At 41.5% G+C, this 27,153-nt stretch overlaps 1 protein-coding gene, 1 non-coding gene and 1 pseudogene across 2 annotated transcripts in view; 1 reads left to right on the top strand and 2 right to left on the bottom strand.

Annotated features, from left to right (window-relative positions):
- The window catches only part of LOC124805594 (furin-like protease 2), a 718,105-nt gene that overhangs the window by 296,077 nt on the left and 394,875 nt on the right, over positions 1–27,153 (bottom strand). The window lies entirely within an intron of this gene.
- Trnat-ugu lies at positions 4,923–4,997 on the bottom strand. The gene has a single exon. It is a non-coding gene; the product is annotated as a tRNA-Thr (tRNA).
- On the top strand, positions 10,381–10,493 carry LOC124709422 (annotated as a pseudogene).

Raw genomic sequence — 27,153 nt, 5'->3', positions numbered from 1 at the left:
AATTATGAAGCCAATGGATGCAATTTTATCATGACTGAAGTTGATGGTAAAACAAATTTTCCGGTATTGGTAGGACCCTTTTGGTGTCGGGACGTTTTGATTTTTCAGTGCTACTATTGCGTCATCATGCAAAGAATGACACAAAGGTTATTTACGATATGCTTTGGTACAAATATTTAAATGCTTTATTTCAAGAAATTCAAGTTCCCAACGCCATTTCGTACCCAAGCATTTTGTGTGTGTGTGTGTGTGTGTGTGTGTGTGTGTGTGTGTGTGTGTGTGTGTGTGTGCTTGTGTGTGTGTGTTGGTGTGTGAGCGATTTTAAGTAAAGTCATCATTTTGTAATTTAATGAAAATTTGAAGTTAAATTGAGAATAAAACGGGCAGTTACACAAACAGAAAGAAAGATAATAGTGGCACAGGAAGAGAATAATAATTTGTAAAGTCTTATGCAAGCATGTAGCAAATACATCAAGAGGCCATCATTCTTTTATTTTATTTATTTATTTGCACTTCCCTTCAAAAAGGTACATTTTAAGACTGATAATTTCTATGGATTATGAAATTAGGAGTCTTCTTAAAAACAACACACTGAATTTTAGAGCACTTGTAACAATATAAAAAAATGGCCAGATGCTAGTAGGAATCGTGCACTAAGGGTTCGATACAAACTTCACTGTATATGCATACACTTCATCCATTTTGAGAATAGAGGAGACTGAGGTATTTTGCCTGTTATAGACGCTGATACTGGCGAGATATGGGTCCTATCGATTTCAAAACTGCGGAGAATGTTTTCGTTTCAAGTCTGAAATCGATAACAAATGACAACAGAAATATTTTTTGTGTGATATAATTACAAATTAATAGTTTCGAATCTTTCCCGTCACTTGTAGTGTGAAGCCATGCTTATTACCACATTTCATGATTTTGATCAAAGGAAGGTAGCCTATAGGTTTTGATGAGTGGGTTTAGGAGTATCAAAATATGTGACATAAATGGCCATATCTTTTTCCTGAATTAACTCCTGAGCATAAAACTTTTACACGGCCAAGGGACCGTACAAGTGTATGAGACAAAAACATCTTTCAGAGAAGAAGGGTCTTAACTCGAAGGACAGACAGAGCAACAGAGAGGTGGATTAAAATAAATAAAAAAATATTTGTTCCTGTTAATATAATTACTAAATTACAGTTTTAGAATTTTCCTTTATTTTTAGTGCGAGACATCGCTTCTTGCAAAATTTCATGACTTAGGTCTGCAGGCAGCTCCTTATAGATTCTGATGAAGGAATTTTTGTGTATCAAAATATATGACACAGACAGCCTATATCTTGACGGCACTGATTTATAAACTTAAATTTTTTTTCACCGCCAAGGGACTACAGACCGTAATATGTGACAAAGTAGAACTCCATGCGTCTTCTCGTCCCTAAGAAAAAGGATTCTTAACAGTCGGACAGGTAGACAGACAAACAGACAGGCGGACAACAGTGATCCCATGAGGTTTCCATTTTTATAGAGTGATACACAGAACCCTAATGAGCGAATGAAACGTCATCGGACAATGGAAGATAATACTGAAACTAAATCTGAAACTAAGATGGAACTGCAAGGGTGGCAAGTCACAATTTATGTTAAAATAATGTGGCGATGTTTCCTAATAAGAAATGGCTAGTTTCCATGTAAACTATATCAAAAATTGGAATCAAAAATTTAAAATAATGAGTGCACCAATGGACGTACAGTGTAGCTCGTAAAAATGTTATTGCAGCGTATGCACCAGCAAGTCGCAAGGAAGATGAGCCAGAGTAGTTATATTAATACATAGTTGTAAACTGTAGTGAATAAACATCTTTTCTCCCCGAGTGACTTGAACGCCCGAATAGTTTGTACCTTTAGAGGAACAAGCGCACATAAATATTAACACCGTTTTGCTGATGTGAGATATAAAACGGCCATGGAGTAAAGATATAATTTCTGACAGCCTGTGTACCACTGACTTTATAAACACTTATTATCTTTTATAATCAGAATCAATGTATTTTTTTTTAAATATAGTCAACACCTACATGTTTTGGATATATCAAATTATTAAACGTTTCCAAGTTTCTGGAGCCATACTTCCCACAAATTAGCACCAAGATGCAACGATAACAATGTCCATAATCGATTGCTCTGCCGTGAGTGATAAATTGAGTAGTGATCAAACTGTTAAAACAAACAGCACAGTTAAGATTAAATCAGAAAAAACTTAGTTCTGATAAGTGTTACCATATTTGAGTGACAACAAAAAATTACAGTTTCTTTGCTGAATTCCATCTCCAAGAACTCAAATAATGAACTATCTCAATACACAGTTGGTGCAGATAAATCTTTTCCCAGTACAGTGATCTTCGTCAGCTGCAATGTTTGCGGTCTGTTGCATAGTTTTCGGGAAATATGGAAAAATGCGACAGCCAAAAGCGGGAAGTTTTGAAGGAAAAAAACATCAGATATTAATCACCATTAGCCTGCACGCCAGCGAGGGATACCGGATAGCGCGCTAGCATATTTATCTGCGTTACTCCTAATTACCCCGGAGGGTGTTAAACGAAAGCTTTGTAATCTATCAGATGAAGCTCAATAATTAATGCCCAGTATAAATCAAACGCACAGTCGATGAGAAGTATCGGAAATACAATTAGCCCTTGCCTCCAGCGGGAAAGATCTGGGCCTCTGGTACCTGGGACCATCCACACAGCCTTCCCAACTTCAGAAGCTCCGAAGATGCCAAACTTCCAAGATCTGGAACAGATTCTCAGTCGGCTACTGCCTGCTGTTTGTGTTCAATGTTGCCACTCGCTAGTAAATGCAGAAATTATAATTCCTATTTGTTTCTCAATGTTATGATGTTCCTTGTACTTGTACATTAACAACAAATATTTCATGGTGTTACTGAATGTCACAGTTTCTAAGTAAAGAAGTTTTCATAATGCTGTCCCAGTCACTCAAGATACACCGTGTTTTTTATTACTTACTGACACGGGGTTTTCATTTCCGTATTTATTTTTGTATTTTGTAAATAATATTTCATACACAATCTCAAATATGCCAATTTCATACATGAGAGAAAATTTTATACGTGTCTGTGCTTTTTTAAATTATATACTGTGTCCAGAGAAGTTAGTGCCAATGTGCAATCTGATGAACAAGGAAACAGCTGAAGGACAGACATTGTGGTGGAACGTGTAATACCATGTGTTGTAATGAATACAAGAAGTTATTGCACTGGACACCAAAAATTAATTATATGTTTGGAACGAAGTTTAAAGTACGTGTACACTGTAGGCATCCAAAGAAGCTGCTACAATGATGTGTACTACAGTTCTATGCTTAACCACAGAAGACCGTAGTTTACAAAGGGCATTTATTCAAGTAGCGTTGCGGGAAGAAAGATATGTACCAGAAGATTAACTAAATGGTGCATCACGTCGAATTTAGCGACATTTGTAAATATTAAACAATGGCCCATTTGCTCAAATACATGTTAAGTTAGCAATCTATGGAAGTGACACTGACGCCTGTGTGAATTAATCATCCAGCCAAGTTGAACATACAATCGTAAGTTACTGCCTTGACTTAACGTTCAGCAACGGACCAATTACAGCCATCACCACTGATTTACAAGCCATCCACAACTAACTTGGTGAGGTTTAAGAAGAACCCAAAGGGAATAAAAGACTGGAAGACCAGGAACGATGCACTCGGATTAAGAAGGGAGTGCGAAGGAGATGTAGTCTTTCGCACCAACTTTCATTCTATACATCAAAGAAACAATGACGGAAATAAAAGAAAGTTTCAACACTAGGATTAGAGCTCAAGGTGAGATGATATCAATGATAAGAATCGTTGATATTGCTATCCTCAGTGGAAGAGAAGAAGAATTATAAGATATGTTGAATGGAATGGGTACAGAATATGGATAGAAAATATATAGAAGAAAAAGTAATGAAAGGAGCAGAAACGAGAACACAGAGAAACTTAGCGTCCAAACTGGACATCACGAAATAGAAGAAGTTAAGAAATTCCTTTACATACGTGACGAAAGAAACCAAGATGGACGAATCAAGGAGGACTTAAAAAAGAAACTAGCATTAAAAAACGGCACTTCTGGCCACGTCTCCCAGTATCAGAGGCCTTATTTTCCAGGAGAAATCTTCGAAAAGGTACATTCGGAGCACAGCGTTGTATTTTAGTGAGACACGGACTGTGGTGAGACCGGAACAGAAGCTATTCGAAGTACCTGAGGTGTGATGCCACAGACGAGTCTGGAAAATTACGTGAATTGATCGTGTAACGTATGAGGAGGTACCTCGCAGAATCGCAGAGGAAAGGAACGTATAGAAAACATTGAATAGAAGAAGAGACGGGATGATAGGACATCTGTTTGGATATCAACGAATAAGTCTCATGGTACTAGAGATAGTGCCAGACGGTAAAAACTGTAGAGGAAGACAGTGACATAAATACATCCAGTAAATAATTGAGGACGTAGGTTACAAATGCTATTCTGAGATGAAGAGTTGACACAGGAGACGAACTCATGGCGGGGCTCATCAAACATATCTGAAGACTTATGACAAAAAAGAAAGGCGTGTGGCTTATGTCTGTGCGAAAGTTTGTCTGCAAAAAAGGAGAATTTGCTGTATTAAGTACACTAAATATTGCAGTCCCAACTTTCAAATGTTTCAAAGGGCTCTGAGCACTATGGAACTCAACTTATGAGGTCATCATTCTATACATGACGGTAGTATCTGTTCCCGAAAGAACAGTTACCGTGGATGACCATGCAGCTTTGCTAGAAATGAAATGATAATTAAATGGACACCCTAGCTGCAAACAGGCGTTGATGTACTTCATTGGGGACATGTTGAAAATGTGTGGCCCGACCGGGACTCGAACCCGGGATCTCCTGCTTACATGGCAGACGCTCTATCCATCTGAGCCACCGAGGACACATCGGATAGTGCGTCTGCAGGGACTTATCCCGTGCACACTCCCCGTGAGATCCACATTTCCAACATGTCCACACCACTACATTCGTAGTGTGCCTAATAGATGTTTGCCCATCATACTCATTACTCGTGGCAGATTAATCCACCAAGTCCCGTACGAGTTCGGGCATAGCGTGTGCGTTCGCACAAGAAGGTCAATGGCCGGGAAGCCATATTTTAACTATACATGACGGTAGTATCTGTTCCCGAAAGAACAGTCCCGGGTTCGAGTCCCGGTCGGGGCACACATTTTCAACATGTCCCCAGTGAAGTACATCAACGCCTGTTTGCAGCTAGCGTGTCCATTTAATTATCATTTCATTTCTAGCAAAGCTGCATGGTCATCCACGGTAACTGTTCTTTCAGTAACAGATACTACCGTCATGTATGGTTAAAATATGGCTTCCCGGCCATTGACATTCTTGTGCGAACGCACACGCTATGCCCGAACTCGTACGGGACTTGGTGGATTAATCTGCCACGAGTAATGAGTATGATGGGCAAACATCTATTACGCGCACTACGAACGTAGTGGTATGGACATGTTGGGAATGTGGATCTCACGGGGAGCGTACAAGAGATAAGTCCCTGCAGACGCACTATCCTATGTGTCCTCGTTGGCTCAGATGGATAGAGCGTCTGCCATGTAAGCAGGAGATCCCGGGTTCGAGTCCCGGTCGGGGCACACATTTTCAACATGTCCCCAGTGAAATGAGGTCATCATTCCCCTATAACTTAGAACTACTTAATCCTAACTAACCTAAGGACATCACACACATCCATGCCCGAAGCAGGATTAGAACCTGCGGCGGTAGCTGTGTGGTGGTTCCAGACTGTAGCGCCTAGAACCTCACGGCCACTGCAGCCGGTCGCAACTGTCATTTCCAAGTGTCCGGATGCAGGTGCAGACTACTTGCATGCAACCTTGACCCGAGAAAACTTGTACACTAGAAGTGAACCGAAGTGAAACTGACACTTGTATTCAGATCGTAGAAAGGATCTATACTTGGCAACAGGGTAAGGAATAGAGACATACCGCTCATATTTAATGAAGTCATTTTAGAAGTGTACTCGCAGATGAAATGATTGAACCACAATTTATATATCTTCACTAGCCTGCATATTCCGTGTTGCATATCATGAACTAACAGTGATTAACGGTCCTGAAATGTCCATATTAGAGTGGTGAAGTTAATTAACCCTTTTGCCATGTACTCTGGATGACGCGATGTGTAGATCATCTCATCAATCCGTTAGCTTGTTTGCTACGTACGGTGAGCACGAACTCCATCTCCAACCCAGTAAAACTCACGCTCTCTGAAGGACTTTCTGCGCCTTGGTGCATTTGATGTGGTTTTTCTCCAGGAGGTTTGTGCCTCCTTTCTCTCTGACCTGGTTGGTTATGACGCACTATATAACATCGACCCTGACGCCAGGCGGGGCACTGCTTTGCTATACAGATCAGAGTTAACTCCATCCGATGTTACAAAACTACCCAATGGTCGCGTTCTTGCATGTATCATTCGGGATGTACTTTTTATTAACGTCTATGCTCCTTCAGGAGCTAATCACAGGCATGACAGAACAACACTTTTTACGTCATATATCACCCCTTTCTTGACAGCTCGTCGTCCTATCGTATTTGACGGAGATTTCAACTGTGTGGTAGCCGATGCTGATCAGGTCCCAACGCCTATGCGGTATGAAGCGCTCGCTTCACTCCTTCGGGCGGCTGACCTTAATGATACGTGGCACCACTTTCATCCCGCCTACACACAGTTTACTCACATATATCCCACTGGGGCAAGCCGTATTGACCGTGTTTATGTCTCTCCTGATCTGATTCCTGCCCTCTGTGCCGTCTAAGTCATTCCCGTGGCCTTTAGTGACCACTGTGCATACTCCTGCTCCTTGCATATCACGGGCCCAACCCCGGTTCCTCGGGGCACCTATTGGAAGATGAATACACTTCATCTCCCATCGCCCGAACTTCGCACTCTTGTCACGAAAACATGGCAGGATTGCATCGCTACTGCTTCGAAGTACCCTACCACTGTGGTTTGGTGGCTCCGCTGTGCGAAGCCACGGCTGCGACGTGTTGTCCAGCAACATAGTCGCGAAGTCGCACACTGGAAGCGTATCACATTAGACTTCTATCAACAATGTCTAAATGACGCACTGACCCTTCCTGCTGACAGGTATGATCAGCTACGCATGCGCCTCAACAAAATTAAAGCGACAATCCTTCGCTTCTCTCGGGAGAAGGCCGAGGGGATGGTGGTGAGGTGCCGCTCCGCATCCCTGATTGAGGGCGAGAGGCCATCCATCAATCACCTTGCCTCTGAAAGGAATCATGCAAACAAGAACACCATTCTACGCCTTAAAACAGACGATGGTACGCGCCTCACAGACCATCGTGAAGTCCTCAAACACCTAACAGACCATTATACGCACCTCTTCCAGGATGTTGCGGTAGACATCGCCACCCAACGAGCACTTATCGGTGGGGTCCCAACTTCATTGGATCGTCGAGACCGCGACTGTTTAACCGAGCCACTCACACTCGCTGACCTCACATCTGTCCTCCGTGCTTGTCCGGGACAAAAATCACCTGGCCCCGACGGTCTCCCTTCTGAATTCTACCAACAATTCTGGGACCTGTTAGGAGACCGCTTCTGCAAAATGTGCGAGGAGATTTTTGCTGGTTGCGAACTACCCGCCTACATTCTAGCTGGACGTATTGCCCTTATTCCAAAGGTCACAGGTCACTGTCGAGCTAAAGACCTGCGTCCTATCACCGTTCTTAACACTGATTATAAGTTGGTGGCACGAAGCGTGGCCTCTCGTCTTAAACAGGTAATGAATAAGGTACTTTGCCCCACTCAATCATGTGGCGTTTCGAATCGAACCATCTTCACCGCCGCTTCTATATACCGTGATGCTGTCTTACTCACCGCCGACACTCGAACCCCGGCTGCAATTCTTTCCCTAGATTTCGCCGGTGCCTTTGACAGGGTCTCCCACCCTTACCTGCTGGCCGTTATGGTTCAAAAATGGCTCTGAGCACTATGGGACTCAACATCTTAGGTCATCAGTCCCCTAGAACTTAGAACTACTTAAACCTAACTAACCTAAGGACATCACACACACCCATGCCCGAGGCAGGATTCGAACCTGCGACCGTAGCAGTCCCGCGGTTCCGAACTGCAGCGCCAAAACCGCTAGACCACCGCGGCCGGCACTGGCCGTTATGTCGCGGATGGGTTTTGGGGAGCGCTTCATAAGAATCATCCGGCACTTCTTGGATGGAGCAAATTCCACAATCGTTGCGAACGGCTGCCGATCACGACCAATTCCCATCAGACGATCAGTTCGACAAGGGTGTCCGTTGTCAATGTATTTGTTTGCTTTAGCGCTGGACCCCATGCTGCATGACATCGGACGGACGGTCGATGGTGTCGCTCTCCCAGGCGTCACCTTCCGCATTGCGGCATACGCGGATGATGTCGGTGTGTTCGTCGCAAACGCTAGGGACATCGATTCAGTTCGCCGAGTTCTCAACGTTTATGGACGAGCATCCGGTGCCATGTTAAATTCCAACAAAACGGTGCTGATCCCGCTAGGACCACGATCATTGACCATCGAACGCCCATGATACCGAGTTGTGGGGGAACAACGTATCCTGGACCTTGAGGTGACTGCCTGTCCGCAGCGCATGTTAGCACTCACGTGGAGACGGCTTCTCACCCGCATCAGAGGACTTTGTGTGAGTCACGCTGATCGACGACTCGACCTCCATTAACGAATCCAACTGATTAATACCTACATCCCATCACGGGCATGGTATGTAGCACAACTCCTTACGCTACCGAAACAAACCGGCAGAGCCATCTCAACCAGTATATTGGCTCTTGTGGCGGCATGCACTGTTCAAAGTTGATGCAAAGACTTGTACACTGCCAAAGGTCGATGGTGGCCTTAGACTCATTGACTTTCACCGCAAATGTGCGGCCCTCCTGATTCACCGGATCGCCACTTTGCGTGAAACTGACCCAGGTGGTACAACAGCGGTTCTTTTCGACCGTTATCGCCCACAATCGGCGCGTGCACCAGTATGTTTGACACATATTCCGTTCCGGATGACGACTGTCAAGGACTATTACCTCAATCAAAGTTACGTCCTAACAGTGGCCACTGACAAGGCACGCACGTCGAAGCGCCTTTACCAGGCACTTCGAGGCCAGCCCACACCACATAAATTAGAGGACAGACGACCGTCAGTCATCTGGCACCAAGCTTGGGCTAATATCAACAACCCAGCCCTTCCCACGGAAGTTTCAGCGCTATGGTATCGTGTCGTAAACAGTTTAATACCCACTAATCATCGCCTGGCGGCCATCCGCCTGATGTGGTGACGTAGACACCAGAGAGCATCGTCTCTTATGCCCTCACGTCACAGAAGTGTGGGAACTTGCACGTGTGCTATTAGCGCTGATCGGTGGGACGATACCAGACAATGTGTCAATCGACTGGTTCCTTACCCATGACATTCAGACCAACCCCCGAACACGACGTAACGCAATGGTGTGGCTCTTGGGCCACACCATTTTCACGATCTATGACCTTTCCCTCACCGATGCTGTCTCTTTCATGGACTACCTGTGGAGCCAGCATCGCCTGGCGGAATCTGACCGGAAATATACCATTACTTTTGCAAGATTTCTGAAAGTTGCAATGGTTCATGGTTATCAAATGGTGTTCCGGGTTGACTAAGGCACCCCGTCCAGCAATTGCCTGAGTTTACCCCTGGATCCTTGTCACTCGGACTTTCAAACTACCCTTGACTTGCCTATACCCAAGATTTGACATTGGCCTTCTGGGCATCACTAGAGTAGACGTCTCTATGATACTGATAATATGGCAACTGGTAACATGGGAATTGTGTGAACCTTGTATGAAATATTATTGGAAAATTAGAAAACACGTAATCTATCTTAGAGGATTATTACTTTGTTAATTCTATGGGCGATGGGATTATCTCGCCAGTTTCGTTTTCATTTGTGTGTGCTGCCGTCCCTGTTTTTAATTTGCCTTCATTTCTGTCTTTATTTATTTCTTCCATTTTAGTTTCTAAACTCATCATTTGCTTCACACCTGCAGAGAGAGGTGTATTTCTGAGTAGTGTGTCGTCCCCCCTGAGGCATAGCAGAGTATGCCTCCGCTTTTATTTTCGGTTTATGGCAATGAGTCTTGCTACTAACAGCACCATGCCTTACGTGCTGCGTCGACACTAGAGGATGGCGGCATATTTGGAGAGGAAAAGTAGGGCTATAGGGGAGGAAGGAGGCCCATTTAAAAAAAAAGTGTAGTATCTGTTCTTATCAGCTTAATATCTGATACGTCCTGCATCGCAGGACCAGAATATTAAACTCAGTTTTGGCAAAAAAAAGTAAAATAAAAAAAAGAACAAAAAACTGTCAAGCAGATCCCATTTACCTGCTAAAAGAGTGGTGGATAAAGTACCCCTTTCTCTGGTAAACCAGGACTGGATTAAAGTATCCCTAAAGATAAGATATGGTAATTGTTATTCTGCAAAATAACCTAATATCTGCCTGCATGTTAATGATAATTTTTTGTTGCCAGCAAGGAGCTGACTTATGATGTGTAGTATATAGCAGAAATTGTCGACAGCCTTACAGGTGTCCATGCTATGAATTTGAATGTTTATTGAGATGTGTGTTTTGATTACAACTTTATGCGGAAATAAAGATTAACAGTGATAAGGCAACGCTACATTAACTACAGCTGGAAGCCACGAGGGGTTTCTTGTGTGCCTCAACGGCGCAGAAAGCCACAGTGATGGGATATATTTTAACAGACCGGTATAACTCGTGGTTCCTGAAAAGCGCCAGCAACCTTTTCAGTTCGGTCGTTGTCTGACTGATCCGGCCTAGTGACATAAGCCTCAACATTGATCTGATGTGGTGGTACTTCGAACGGATGAAAGCAAGGGGAACGAATCGCCTTAATTTTTTCACAGGATATGTAGCTTTACTGTGCGGCTTAATGATGATATCATTCCCCTCGATAAAAATTCCGGAGGGTAATGGCAACCCATTCGGAAGTTTGTGCGTGAACTACTCAGAAGGAACAGAATGAGATTTTCACTCTGCAGCGAAGTGTTCGCTGATATGAAACTTCCTGGTACACTAAAATTTTGTGCACCACCGAGACTCAAACTCGGGACTTTTTCCTTTCGCGGGCAAGTGCTCTACCGACTGAGTTACCCAAGTACGATCCACCCTTACAGTTTCAATTCTACCAGTGCCTCGTTCCTACCTTCCAAACTTCACATAAGCTCTTCAGCGAACCTTGCAGAACTAGTACTCCTGGAAGAAAGGATATTGCGGAGACATGCCTTGGCCACAGCCTAGGGGATGTTTCCAGAACTCTGCAACGTAGTGTGTACTGATACGTATTTCCTGGCAGATTAAAACTGTGTGCCGGACCGAAACTCGAACTTGTACCCTTTGCCTTCGAGGGCATGTGCTACCGAAGCACGACTCACGACCCGCCCTATCAGCTTCAGTTCTGCCTGTATCTCGTCTCCTACCTTCCAAACGTCACAGCTCTTCAGCGAACCTTGCAGAACCAGCACTCATTTAAGAAAGGATATTGCGGAGACATGCTGATCCACAGCCTGGGGAAGTTTCCACAGCCTGCGCTCTTTTCCAGACGCTTGCAAGAGCCCGACGGAGTCCCAGATGTGTTCCATCGGTTTCAGGTTATGTGAATTTGGTCGTCAATATATAAATGATACCAATAGTATCCTCTTGGGAGATGCCACTTTCGTCAGAGATGACATGAAGAATGGAAGCATGCATATGGTTCTGAGTCATGGTCACGTAGTCGACAGCTGTCACCGTGGCTTTGATTACTAGCGCAGGTTATAAGGAAGGGCAGTTGATGGTAGCCCATAGCGTATATTGCACCACCGGCCAGCGTTTGTGGCGCGGTACATGTTTTAAACAGCTGCTTGCCTCGGTGGCTACGTATCCGAACGCGACCAGGAAAATGGTCTAGCAAGTAATTTATTCATCTGACCAGGTGACATGTTTCCACCAGAGTACGGTCATATTTCGACGATTCCTGGTCTTTGTGTTTTTGTAGGATGTAAATTTAACTTTGCTATTACCTGTAATGATTTTTCCCAAAGTAACGTTTGGATTACTGTTGCTTTTGTTAGGTGTGTTTCTGCTGCTATTGATGGCCTTGAGAGTTTTAATGAGCGTCATGTGATCGTCTTTAAGACCTTCGACGTTTCAGAATTTAGTGACAAAGATTCTGGTAACTAGGTGTTCATGAGTAACTGCAGTCGAAATCAGGACGCCTTTGGGTCAAGGTGAGACGATGTAGAGACTGTCGGCTTTGAGCCCCAGATGTTGAACAATATTGGGTGGACGGTGTGCTCCGAGACACTTGTACCTTCACAGCACAGCATTTTGTTGCCCAATCTGCCACAGAAACCCGCTTATCGACCATTGCAGAGCAACAAGCGTAGGAAATGCGTGTTATTTGAAAAGGTGAAGACGTCCAAAACTTAGTCGCTTACTCGTTCTTTCACCGTCATTCTTTTCCCATAGATGCTCACGACAGGAACACACAAACAGCCGAACAGCTTCGCCATTTCCGAAATGCTCGTTTCAGAAGCTGGGCGATAACAGCCTGCTTAGCGTAAGGAGGGCTATGCGTGAAGCGTTCATTGAATTCGAAACTAAAATTCTATGTACCGACTTGACAGAAAGTCCTAGGAAGTTCTGGTCTTACGTTAAATCAGTAAGTGGCTCGAAACAGCATATTCAGACACTACGGGATGATGATGGCATTGAAACAGAGGATGACACGCGTAAAGCTGAAATACTAAACACCTTGTTCCAAAGCTGTTTCACAGAGGAAGACCGCACTGCAGTTCCTTCTCTAAATCCTCGCACAAACGAAAAAATGGCTGACATCGAAATAAGTGTCCAAGGAATAGAAAAGCAACTGGAATCACTCAATAGAGGAAAGTCCACTGGACCTGATGGGATACCATTTCGATTCTACACAGAGTACGCGAAAGAACTTGCCCCCCTTCTAACAGCCGTGTACCGCAAGTCTCTAGAGGAACGGAGGGTTCCAAATGATTGGAAAAGAGCACAGGTAGTCCCAGTCTTCAAGAAGGGTAGTCGAGCCGATGCGCAAAACTATAGACCTATATCTCTGACGTCGATCTCTTGTAGAATTTTAGAACATGTTTTTTGCTCGCGTATCATGTCATTTCTGGAAACCCAGAATCTACTATGTAGGAATCAACATGGATTCCGGAAACAGCGATCGTTTGAGACCCAACTCGCTTTATTTGTTCATGAGACCCAGAAAATATTAGATTTAGGCTCCCAGGTAGATGCTATTTTTCTTGACTTCCGGAAGGCGTTCGATACAGTTCCGCACTGTCGCCTGATAAACAAAGTAAGAGCCTACGGAATATCAGACCAGCTGTGTGGCTGGATTGAAGAGTTTTTAGCAAACAGAACACAGCATGTTGTTATCAATGGAGAGACGTCTACAGACGTTAAAGTAACCTCTGGCGTGCCACAGGGGAGTGTTATGGGACCATTGCTTTTCACAATATATATGAACCATGGACCTTGCCGTTGGTGGGGAGGCTTGCGTGCCTCAGCGATACAGATAGCCGTACCGTAGGTGCAACCACAACGGAGGGGTATCTGTTGAGAGGCCAGACAAACGTGTGGTTCCTGAAGAGGGGCAGCAGCCTTTTCAGTAGTTGCAAGGGCAACAGTCTGGATGATTGACTGATCTGGCCTTGTAACAATAACCAAAACGGCCTTGCTGTGCTGGTACTGCGAACGGCTGAAAGCAAGGGGAAACTACAGCCGTAATTTTTCCCGAGGGCATGCAGCTTTACTGTATGATTACATGATGATGGCGTCCTCTTGGGTAAAATATTCCGGAGGTAAAATAGTCCCCCATTCGGATCTCCGGGCGGGGACTACTCAAGAGGATGTCGTTATCAGGAGAAAGAAAACTGGCGTTCTACGGATCGGAGCGTGGAATGTCAGATCCCTTAATCGGGCAGGTAGGTTAGAAAATTTAAAAAGGGAAATGGATAGGTTGAAGTTAGACATAGTGGGAATTAGTGAAGTTCGGTGGCAGGAGGAACAAGACTTCTGGTCAGGTGACTACAGGGTTATAAACACAAAATCAAATAGGGGTAATGCAGGAGTAGGTTTAATAATGAATAGGAAAATAGGAATGCGGGTAAGCTACTACAAACAGCATAGTGAACGCATTATTGTGGCCAAGATAGATACGAAGCCCACGCCTACTACAGTAGTACAAGTTTATATGCCAACTAGCTCTGCAGATGACGAAGAAATTGAAGAAATGTATGATGAAATAAAAGAAATTATTCAGATTGTGAAGGGAGACGAAAATTTAATAGTCATGGGTGACTGGAATTCGAGTGTAGGAAAAGGGAGAGAAGGAAACATAGTAGGTGAATATGGAATGGGGGACAGAAATGAAAGAGGAAGCCGCCTGGTCGAATTTTGCACAGAGCACAACATAATCATAACTAACACTTGGTTTAAGAATCATGAAAGAAGGTTGTATACATGGAAGAACCCTGGCGATACTAAAAGGTATCAGATAGATTATATAATGGTAAGACAGAGATTTAGGAACCAGGTTTTAAATTGTAAGACATTTCCAGGGGCAGATGTGGACTCTGACCACAATCTATTGGTTATGACTTGTAGATTAAAACTGAAGAAACTGCAAAAAGGTGGGAATTTAAGGAGATGGGACCTGGATGAACTAAAAGAACCAGAGGTTGTACAGAGATTCAGGGAGAGCATAAGGGAGCAACTGACAGGAATGGGGGAAATAAATACAGTAGAAGAAGAATGGGTAGCTTTGAGGGATGAAGTAGTGAAGGCAGCAGAGGATCAAGTAGGTAAAAAGACGAGGGCTAGTAGAAATCCTTGGGTAACAGAAGAAATATTGAATTTAATTGATGAAAGGAGAAAATATAAAAATGCAGTAAGTGAAACAGGCAAAAAGGAATACAAACATCTCAAAAATGAGATCGACAGGAAGTGCAAAATGGCTAAGCAGGGATGGCTAGAGGACAAATGTAAGGATGTAGAGGCCTATCTCACTAGGGGTAAGATAGATACCGCCTACAGGAAAATTAAAGAGACCTTTGGAGATAAGAGAACGACTTGTATGAATATCAAGAGCTCAGATGGAAACCCAGTTCTAAGCAAAGAAGGGAAAGCAGAAAGGTGGAAGGAGTATATAGAGGGTCTATACAAGGGCGATGTACTTGAGGAAAATATTATGGAAATAGAAGAGGATGTAGATGAAGATGAAATGGGAGATATGATACTGCGTGAAGAGTTTGACAGAGCACTGAAAGACCTGAGTCGAAACAAGGCTCCCGGAGTAGACAATATTCCATTGGAACTACTGACGGCCGTGGGAGAGCCAGTCCTGACAAAACTCTACCATCTGGTGAGCAAGATGTATGAAACAGGCGAAATACCCTCAGACTTCAAGAAGAATATAATAATTCCAATCCCAAAGAAAGCAGGTGTTGACAGATGTGAAAATTACCGAACTATCAGCTTAATAAGTCACAGCTGCAAAATACTAACACGAATTCTTTACAGACGAATGGAAAAACTAGTAGAAGCCAACCTCGGGGAAGATCAGTTTGGATTCCGTAGAAACACTGGAACACGTGAGGCAATACTGACCTTACGACTTATCTTAGAAGAAAGATTAAGGAAAGGCAAACCTACGTTTCTAGCATTTGTAGACTTAGAGAAAGCTTTTGACAATGTTGACTGGAATACTCTCTTTCAAATTCTAAAGGTGGCAGGGGTAAAATACTTGGAGCGAAAGGCTATTTACAATTTGTACAGAAACCAGATGGCAGTTATAAGAGTCGAGGGACATGAAAGGGAAGCAGTGGTTGGGAAGGGAGTAAGACAGGGTTGTAGCCTCTCCCCGATGTTGTTCAATCTGTATATTGAGCAAGCAGTAAAGGAAACAAAAGAAAAATTCGGAGTAGGTATTAAAATTCATGGAGAAGAAATAAAAACTTTGAGGTTCGCCGATGACATTGTAATTCTGTCAGGGACAGCAAAGGACTTGGAAGAGCAGTTGAATGGAATGGACAGTGTCTTGAAAGGAGGATATAAGATGAACATCAACAAAAGCAAAACAAGGATAATGGAATGTAGTCTAATTAAGTCGGGTGATGCTGAGGGAATTAGATTAGGAAATGAGGCACTTAAAGTAGTAAAGGAGTTTTGCTATTTGGGGAGCAAAATAACTGATGATGGTCGAAGTAGAGAGGATATAAAATGTAGGCTGGCACTGGCAAGGAAAGCGTTTCTGAAGAAGAGAAATTTGTTAACATCCAGTATAGATTTAAGTGTCAGGAAGTCATTTCTGAAAGTATTCGTATGGAGTGTAGCCATGTATGGAAGTGAAACATGGACGATAAATAGTTTGGACAAGAAGAGAATAGAAGCTTTCGAAATGTGGTGCTACAGAAGAATGCTGAAGATTAGATGGGTAGATCACATAACTAATGAGGAAGTATTGAATAGGATTGGGGAGAAGAGAAGTTTGTGGCACAACTTGACCAGAAGAAGGGATCGGTTCGTGGGACATGTTCTGAGGCATCAAGCGATCACCAATTTAGTATTGGAGGGCAGCGTGGAGGGTAAAAATCGTATTGGGAGACCAAGAGATGAATACACTAAGCAGATTCAGAAGGATGTAGGTCGTAGTAGGTATTGAGAGATGAAGAAGCTTGCACAGGATAGAGTAGCATGGAGAGCTGCATCAAACCAGTCTCAGGACTGAAGACCACAACAACAACAACATATAAATGACCTAGTAGATAGTGTCGGAAGTTCCATCCGGCTTTTCGCGGATGATGCTGTAGTACACAGAGATGTTGCAGCATTAGAAAATTGTAGCGAAATGCAGGAAGATCTGCAGCGGATAGGCACTTGGTGCAGGGAGTGGCAACTGACCCTTAACATAGACAAATGTAATGTACTGCGAATACATAGAAAGAAGGATCCTTTATTGTATGATTATATGATAGCGGAACAAACACTGGTAACAGTTACTTCTGTAAAATATCTGGGAGTATGCGTGCGGAACGATTTGAAGTGGAATGATCATATAAAATTAATTGTTGGTAAGGCGGGTACCAGGTTGAGATTCATTGGGAGAGTGCTTAGAAAATGTAGTCCATCAACAAAGGAGGTGGCTTACAAAACACTCGTTCGACCTATACTTGAGTATTGCTCATCAGTGTGGGATCCGTACCAGATCGGTCTGACAGAGGAGATAGAGAAGATCCAAAGAAGACCGGCGCGTTTTGTCACAGGGTTATTTTGTAACCGTGATAGCCTTACGGAGATGTTTAATAAACTCAAGTGGCAGACTCTGCAAGAGAGGCGCTCTGCATCGCGGAGTAGCTTGCTCGCCAGGGTGCGTTTCTGGATGAGGTATCGAATATATTGCTTCCCCCTACTTATACCTCCCGAGGAGATCACGAATGTAAAATTAGAGAGATTAGAGCGCGCATGGAGGCTTTCAGACAGTCGTTCTTCCCGCGAACCATACGCGACTGGAACAGGAAAGAGAGGTAATGACAGTGGCACGTAAAGTGCCCTCCGCCACACACCGTTGGGTGGCTTGCGGAGTATCAATGTAGATGTAGATGTAGATGTAGACAGCGCCAGAGATTGCGCCAAAGAGCATTATTCAGCCGCCTCCACTGGCAGTGCTTGTTTAGAAGTGGTGATGGTTAGTGCTTTGCTGAGAGGATGTTGATAGCTGTATTATTTGAGGCCACGTCGTGTGTAGTTGTTTTGATGGGCTAGACAGCAGATGTTGTTCGAATGGAGATGTTGTAATGATCAGAGTGTATTTTTATTCAATATATATGAAGGTAAAAACATTTTTTTATTTTTTTTAAATATCCTGACTAACAATGCCTCTTGATCACAGGTTCAGTCAACAAGGCATCTGGCTTGTGTTCATGTATTAGACTGTAATTCGGGTTTCTATGTGCAATTATTGTATTTCAGTTTTATTTAATTAATTCAGTGTAAATGGTATTTAAAATATCTTGTCTTATTGAGGAAGAACCGTGCCAGATGTGTACGTTGAATCACACTTCCACACACAGAACTGTTACATTTGTGCTTTGTTGTTTGTAGTTGTTGTTTCGTAGCTTTTATAGTTGCTGGGGACTTAATTCATTAACTGTGTTAACGGAAGTTTCCTTTCATTCTTTGTTGTTATTCTATGCAGTCAGATTGCGTACTAATACTACACAGGGCCAACCGGTTACGAGACTGCGTAACCGGACAGACAGCGACTAAAATTAAAATTATTTGCATTCTATTTAATTAAACACCTATGCACGTGGCGACCGCTGCTTCAGATCGTCCCTTGGAATTCTTTTGATAGTAAAAATAGCAGACAGTAGTATTGTTGTATTAATTTGTAGTTTAGTAATTGTAGTCTCTATTGCATGTGTAGACTTGGTAATTGAACATTTGTAGTTGTCTTGTCATTCTTCTAATGGTAGTTTTGCAGAATTTAATTTTTGATGTCTTGTATACGGGTTTGACAATTTTGTGCAATTATGAAGATTTCAATTGTTCGTTAATCGTGTTTGTCGGGAAGCATTTCGTGTGAATGATATTGTTGTAGAGAAAATGTCATTGTGTGTAATTTTCGTATAGTGATGAGTTTTGTATGTTTTGTAAATGATTACGCGATCGATGAAAAAGGCAAAAATGATGGATAGGGAGAATGACGAAAATGTTAACATGACGAACTCGCCAACACAGGAGAACAGGATGATGAATAATGAAGTAGAAAATAATTTAATAATCATGGAAAATAGTCCGGAACCAGTTCCAAACTTTTCACAATCAAAAAATTTTCAGAATACGAGATTAACGACAGAAGACTCCGGTATAGTATCGAACACAGATAGCTTTACAGCTTTGACGGAAGAAGTTGGTTTTGCGGGAAATGTTAGGGGCGAAAAGAATTTCGAACCAGTTAATATGGAACAGTTGATGAGTGCAATATTTAATGTGGGATCTGATTTAAAAACAGTGGGATCACAGTTACGATCTGAATTTAAAACAGAGATGGGAACTTTGGCAACACGGTTAGACTCACAAATAGGAATAATTAAAACTGAGATGGGAACAATGGAAACACGGTTAGACTCACAAATAGGAACAATTAAAACAGAGATGGGAACAATGGAAAAACGGTTAGACTCACGAATAGGGACATGTTTCAAAAATATGAAAGGTGAATTAAATAAAGAAATTAGAGAAGAAGTACAACCGATTTTGAATGCTCACAATAATAGATTAATTTCAATAGAAATTAGACAAAAGGAACAGGATAGAGAACAAGAAGAAAGAGATCACGTGATGGTACAAAAATTTTCAGAGTTAAATTTACAACGTGCACCCGATAAGGAAGAAATATTTGAGAGAATCGAGGAATCCGTACCAAATGACAGAATAAATAACCTAACACAACAATATGAACAATTAACTACTAACTGTGTCAATACTGAAACCCGAGTCGCGACACTTACGGAAGACGTAAATAAACAGAAAGAAAAAATAGGTGACTTATCGGAAAGAGTTGAGGAGATTTCAGATAAATTGACAAATCATAGTTTACATGGGGACAGAGATTCAGATGATACAGCTCCATTGCCATTTGCAGAAACAGAAGAGTACCAGAGCATAAATAAACATGTTGAAATTCAGGGAAAATTTAATGAACGCGTTAAACGGGAATTTGAGGCGTTACGAAAGCAAGTCAAACAAATTGAAAGCGAAATCGTAGGAAAAGACGGTAGAAGAAATTTGGAATCACCGATAGCAGCGGGTTTTGAAGAAAATAATTTATTTCATTTACGAGATGCCACAAGAGAGCGCCAAGCGCGTGAACTTAACAAAAATCGACATTCGGACTCGGACAGACGCGGTAGGTCTTTGCCGCCACGAGGCGAAAACTATGACTATAAACACTTTTTAACTGTTCAGAAATTTAAGATTTTTCGCAATTGTAAGAATGACATGCATCTATGTTCATGGTTAGATAAATTTATGCACGCACTTCCACCAAATTGGCCACTAAGTCACAAACTGGAATTTATGTGCAGCTATTTAGGTCCTCAGGGGATTCACTACACTAAGTGAATATGTGCCGTAGCGTGCACAGGGCCCCGAGCTGTAGTACTGCTATTTCCCTTTTAGTTTTCTGCACTGCTACTCTTTTACTATTCTTTGTATCTATCAAAACAACTCTTCAACTATCAATCTATCTTGAAAAGGAGTCAGTAAAGAATCACCGGCTATGACTATTTTACCCAAAAGCAATTTCGGAAATTACCGTTTGCACTTACTGTATCTTCAGCAGCATTCATTCCTAGTTTAAACGAAATTTTACCTGTTTATCTCCGTGACAATATTACTTCATATGTTGACGATATTCTTATTGCTAAACGTTCTTGGAGTGAGCATAACAAAATTTTGTATTCATTATTACGTATTTTAGCAAGAGTTGGCATTACAGTGAACTTGGAAAAATCTGAATTTGGTCGTTCTCAGGTGAAATTTCTTGGTCACATTATTTCTACAGACGGTATTCTTCCTGATCCAGAGAAACTAGATGCTATTCGTAATTATGCTGTTCCTACTACAAAACGTGATGTTCGCAGTTTCCTTGGTGTCTGTAATTTTCTTAGACGCTTTGTTAAATTGGACGATTTGACCACACTTCGTTTATGTGAACTATCTGGAATGAATTCTAATTGGGGTTGAGATGAGGAAGTTCAATCAGAATTTGAAGAACTTCGTGATGCTTTAGTTGCTGCTCCACTTCTTTCACATCCGGATTTATCTAAAGATTTTTGTTTGGCGACGGACTCATCATACAAAGGCCTAGGTGCACATTTATTTCAAGAGATAGAAGAAAGAGGCGTTGTAGTACAAAAAACTATTGCATTTGGAAGTCGTTTTCTCTCTAAATCAGAAATTAATTATTCGATTACGGAACTTGAAGCCTTGGTTATTATTTGGGCTTTCACAAAATTTCGCATATTTTTGTATGGCAGACATACTAAGGTTTACACCGATCATCGAGCTCTGGATTTTCTAATGTCAACAAAATTAACTCACGGCAGATTGTCACGATGGGCGTTGTATCTACAGGAATTTGATTTTAGTATTTTTACATACAGGGTTCTTCAAATATTATTGCTGATGCTTTATCACGTGCACCTATGGGTTTGAAACAAAGTGCTGAGGAGGACTGCAAAGAATACAATTATTGTTTGATGTATATTCAAGGTGTTGCGTTTGAAAATTTTATTTCGTCTTCGCTCCAGGACATGGCTAAGGAGCAAAATAAGGATCCAATCTGGAAGGACATTAAGGAGAAGTGGAAGAGAAAGGAAAGCGTAGCGATTAGACAGTATTATTTAGTTCGCAATGATATTCTTTTTAAACGAAAATCGGTCGACAACTCTGTTTGGTTAGTTTGTATTCCTGATGAGTGGGTTAATAAATTGATTTGGTATACACATTTCAGTTATGCACACTTTGGTCCCACAAAATGCTGTCATAAATTACGAGAAAATTGCTACTTCAGTAATATGGAAAAACGTATTCGATCTGTTCCTGCCAAATGCAAATTATGTCAAAATGCTAAGCCGCAACTATTTCTCACAGAGCACCGTTGTTTCCTATCATTCCAGCGAAATTAAAGGAGATGGCTGTAGTCGATTTGTTCGGTCCAGTGGTTCGTTCTACTAATGGTTTTGCGTACATTTTGGTAGCAGTGGAGTTGACATCAAAATATGTGTGTTTTACACCTTTACGCAAAGCAACAGCTCGTTCAGTATCTAATGCTTTCATCAAACATTTTCTTAAAGAAGTGGGTCATGTTGATAAGGTTATATCAGATAATGGATCACAGTTTCGCTCTAAAATTTGGCTTAGTACTCTACGGCGTCGTAAGATTAAACCAATTTTCATTTCACTTTTTCACCCTCAATCTAATGCTTCAGAGAGATGGATGAAGGAAATCAATAAATTGTGTCGACTTTATTGTCATCAGAATCACAGAACTTGGGATCAGTATCTTCATATTTTTCAAAACATACTGAATGAACTCCCTAATGATTCAACTTCTTTACCGCCTTTATTGATATTAAATAACAAAGCACCGACAAATCGCATTTCTGAAATCGTTCCTTTTCTTCCTTAACGGAAACTGCGGCATTCTGAAGTTGTCAACCTGGCTCTACGAAATATTGCATCTGCGGCTGCTAGAAGAGAGAAATCAGCTAAACGTCCTGGTCGTTTAAAAACCTTGTCAGTTGGTCAAAAGGTATTAATTAAGTCTCATCGTTTGTCTCACAAAGGAAAGGGCTTGTGTCGCAAATTTTTTCTGCTTTATAACGGTCCATATAAAGTTGGCAGAATTATTCATGATAACACTGTCGAAGTAGAAACTCTTAAATCTCGGCGCTCTAAGGGATTACATCATATATCGAACGTTAAAATTTTTGTGGAATGACATACTTTTGAGAAACTAACAGTTATACGTAAACACACGGAGAGTACAAGGATATCGCGCCGTGTTCCGGCGGCGGCACATACTCAAAGCAACAGTCAAGTCTGCGCGCCGCACAAGGCAGTCGTTGACCGCAAACAATTACTTCCTACGTCACGCGTACCTACAGCTGATCGAGCGCTCAGTGCGAATGCATTGACAGCCGTAAAAAAATACACAGTCTAATTTCTCCGATTCAATTCAGTATAAAGCTATAGTGACTTGATAAATTATGTTATTAACGTTCAGTATTTTTCAGGATACGGTTGTATAAAATATTTAAGAAGTTCAGATAAATTCTGTGTGTGTCCGACGGTAAGAGGACTTGCTATCGAGATAATTTCAGGAAGAATGTAATTTCGAAGAAGAAAGTAATAAACTAATAAGGTAACTATTAATTGAGTTTATTTTTCAGGAAACATATTTCCACTTAGGTACGTACTTTAGACGTAATTTGCTGCTCGCGATTACGTGATTCATACTTTGTGCTAAATTTCATGTTCTATGAATTTACTTGTGAAGCGACGTGCTTGCGTACATTAACTAATTTTGACAATGATTGATTAATGAACAGGGTTGTTACTTGTGTAAATTATGCATCGCTTGGCTGCACCGCTTTTTCACTGATGTCATATTTTTCTATTATGTGCCTGCTGTGCTTATTTATTTAAATTATAATTGTCACCTGATTAATTGTGCTGATGTGGTTATGTATGCAAGTTACACTTTGTGATTTATCTGCTTGCGCATTCATGTTTACTTATTAAGATTACATATGAACATTTATTTGCTTATGCTGATATGATGCTAATGACCTGTTTATTATTTCTTATGTAAGATACATATTTGCTGCTTTGCGTATGGATTGCATATATATACATTTCTGTTTGTTGTCATAACTACTCTTTAATATGGTATATAGAAATGCAGATTTAAGGTGTTAATTATAGATTGTTCGCTTGGCAGAGCCTCGTTGTAGGGATTGTGTTTCATCCACTTCTTGACATTCTGTTCTCTACTGGTATATTTACTCGCTATTGCATTTTTTGCTTACGCTCAGTGCCTTACATTTTAAGATAAGAAAATGAACTGCTATAATGCTACGAACGACATTGGTACAAGAAACTCCATTGAAGTCACATGAGCTGGAGGTTTTACGGAAGCTGTATAAATGTATGCTAATAGGAAGGCAGCTAACGACATGACAGTTATTACACTGCATTCTTCGTGAGCAATTGAAATAGCAAGTGACACTTGACACAAGAAATACTCCACATGTTTGCTTCTGTTTTGCTATGATTCTTGAAGTGGTGTACACACTGTGAAATATTATGATCATTCACACTCCGTACTCGTACTTACTTACTGAAAGTTATTCAAACTGTTAGAGGTCATGTATGCATTTCTTTTATTTAATGATGGACAAGGTAACCAAATGTATTTTATAATTCATAATGAGTAGAAGATTTGGGTCAGATGTATTACACAGAGGTTGTGTGTGGACATTATGTCTTCGGATTGTATGGGATGAGAGGTCATGTATGCATTTCTTTTATTTAATGATGGACAAGGTAACCAAATGTATTTTATAATTCATAATGAGTAGAAGATTTGGGTCAGATGGATTACACAGAGGTTGTGTGTGGACATTATGTCTTCGGATTGTATGGGATGATGAATTGAAGTTTGCACTAGGATTTTATCTGTACTTGTTCGACGAGACTGACTAGAGGAAAGAGTTGTTATGGAAGGGAAATGATATTGGCCATAAGGTTTATATGTGTCGACGTATTGAAGAGGTATTATTGAGGTATAGAGATTGTGTGAAGTTTATGATTATTGGAGTTTCGGTGGACAAGAGGTAAGGTAAATGATATTGATGATAAGGTTTATAAGTATCGACGTAAGAGGTATTATTGAAGTATTGAGATTATGTGATGCTGATGGTTATTGGAGTTTTGGTGGATAAGAGGTAAAGTAAGTGAGTAGCATAGTTATTTTTTTGGTTTATATGGAACAAGGAGGATGAAGATGGCAGACTAGAACACTCAAGTAGATGGAAGATTGTCTACACACACACTTTGATAAATCAATAAGCAGTATATACTTTTTTTGGAGAGAGGAAGCATTTGCATATCTTAGCACACTGACAGTTGTTCAGAAACCGTACATTTTGATCTGGCTTGGCAAACATTGGTCTTGACATGATGACCATGACGTCGACTAACTATTGTTGACTGTTATACACTGCTGCCATTACTACTTCATACACATGTTGAACATCAAATTTTGACAGAATTGCATTTACACAGTTAACTCTATTCAATTACACAGTAGTACTTAATGTGAATGAAAGATGAGTGAGTGTGTTTTCCTTTCCTATTCCCAAATAATTGGTACCGACCTATCTCCTAAATATTATTTTACTTGTTTGTTGTGGCTTGCACTGACACCCATAAATATTATAGGTTTACTGATATTTATGTATTTGTAATAGTTATTATGACAATTTTCTGATATCATTTGTTTGTTTATTACAATTTGTATGTTTAGTGTAAGAGCATTAATAATAATTTTGTAAAAGCAATTGTGTGTGTGTTCAAACTGTTGTTCATGCTTACACACATTAACATTGGTGGGTGCCACTTAGAAATGAGTAATTTATGCTAATGAACTCTGATGAACTGTCTAATTAGTGATAGTGAATATTATGGACTGTTACCTGAACTTGTTCAACATAATGGGTGCCACTAGGAGATGTTTAATTTCTGCTGATAACCTCTGATGAACTGTCTGATTAGTGACAGTGAATTGTATGGATTACTTGCACCTGTTCAACATTGCTGGGTGCCACAGATGGAACTGATTCTACTGAAATAATGTCACTTGTTGCTGTCTGCACCTGTTAACATAACTGGGTGCCACCGATGGAACTGCTACTACTGATGATGTCACTTCTTGCTGTCTGCACCTGTCAACATTACTGGGTGTCACTGATGGAACTGCTTCTACTGTGATAATGTCACTTGTTGGTGTCTGCACCTGTTCAACATTGCTGCGTGCCACTAATGGAACTGCTTCCACTGAAATGATGTCACTTGTAGGTGTCTGCTCCTGTTCAACTTTACTGGATGCCACTGATGGAACTGCTTCTACTGACATAATGTCACTTGTTGGTGTCTGCACCTGTTCAACATTGCTGGGCGCCACTAAATGGATCTGCTTCTAATGAAATGATGTCACTTGTTCGTGTCTGCACCTGTTCAACATTACTGGGTGCCACTGATGGAACTGCTTCTACTGAAATGATGTCACTTGTTGCTGTCTGCACCTGTTAACATTACTGGGTGCCAATGATGGAACTGCTATGACTGATGATGTCACTTGTTGCTGTCTGCACCTGCTCAACATTGCTGGGTGTCACTAATGGAACTGCTTCTACTGAAATAATGTCACTTCTTCGTGTCTGCACATGTTCAACATTACTGGGTGATACTAATGGAACTGCTTCTACTGAAATGATGTCACTTGTTGCTGTCTGCAGCTGCTCAACATTGCTGGGTGTCACTAATGGAACTGCTTCTACTGAAATGATGTCAGTTGTTGGTGTCTGCACCTGTTCAACATTACTGGGTGCCACTAATGGAACTGCTTCTAACGAAATGATGTCACTTGTTGCTCTCTGCACATGTTCACATTATTGAGTGCCACTGATGGAACGGCTTCTACTGAAAAGATGGCACTTGTTGGTGTCTGCACCTGTTCGACATTACTGGGTGCCACTAATGGAACTGCTTCTACCGAAATGATGTCACTTGTTGCTGTCTGCACCTGTTAACATTACTGGGTGCCACTGATGGAACTGCTACGACTGATGATGTCACTTGTTGCTGTCTGCACCTGCTCAACAATGCTGGGTGTCACTAATAGAACTGCTTCTACTGAAATAATGTCACTTGTACGTGTCTGCACCTGTTCAACATTACTGGGTGCCACTAATGAAACTGCTTCTACCGAACAGATGTCACTTGTTGCTATCTGCACCTGCTCGACATTGCTGGGTGTCACTAATGGAACTACTGCTACTGAAATGATGTCACTTGTTGGTGTCTGCAGCTGTTCAACATTACTGGGTGCCACTAAAGGAACTGCTTCTACCGAAATGATGTCACTTGTTGCTGTCTGCACCTGCTCAACATTGCTGGGTGTTACTAATGGAACTGCTTCTACTGAAATAATGTCACTTGTTCGTGTCTGCACATGTTCAACATTACTGGGTGCCACTAATGGAACTGCTTCTACCGAAAAGATGTCACTTGTTGCTATCTGCACCTGCTCGACATTGCTGGGTGTCACTAATG

The sequence above is a fragment of the Schistocerca piceifrons genome, chromosome 7 (genome assembly GCF_021461385.2).
Source record: "Schistocerca piceifrons isolate TAMUIC-IGC-003096 chromosome 7, iqSchPice1.1, whole genome shotgun sequence".
NCBI classification, from domain to species: domain Eukaryota; kingdom Metazoa; phylum Arthropoda; class Insecta; order Orthoptera; family Acrididae; genus Schistocerca; species Schistocerca piceifrons.
Note: the sequence above shows the minus strand (reverse complement) of the source record. Positions and strands in the feature narration are given on the sequence as shown.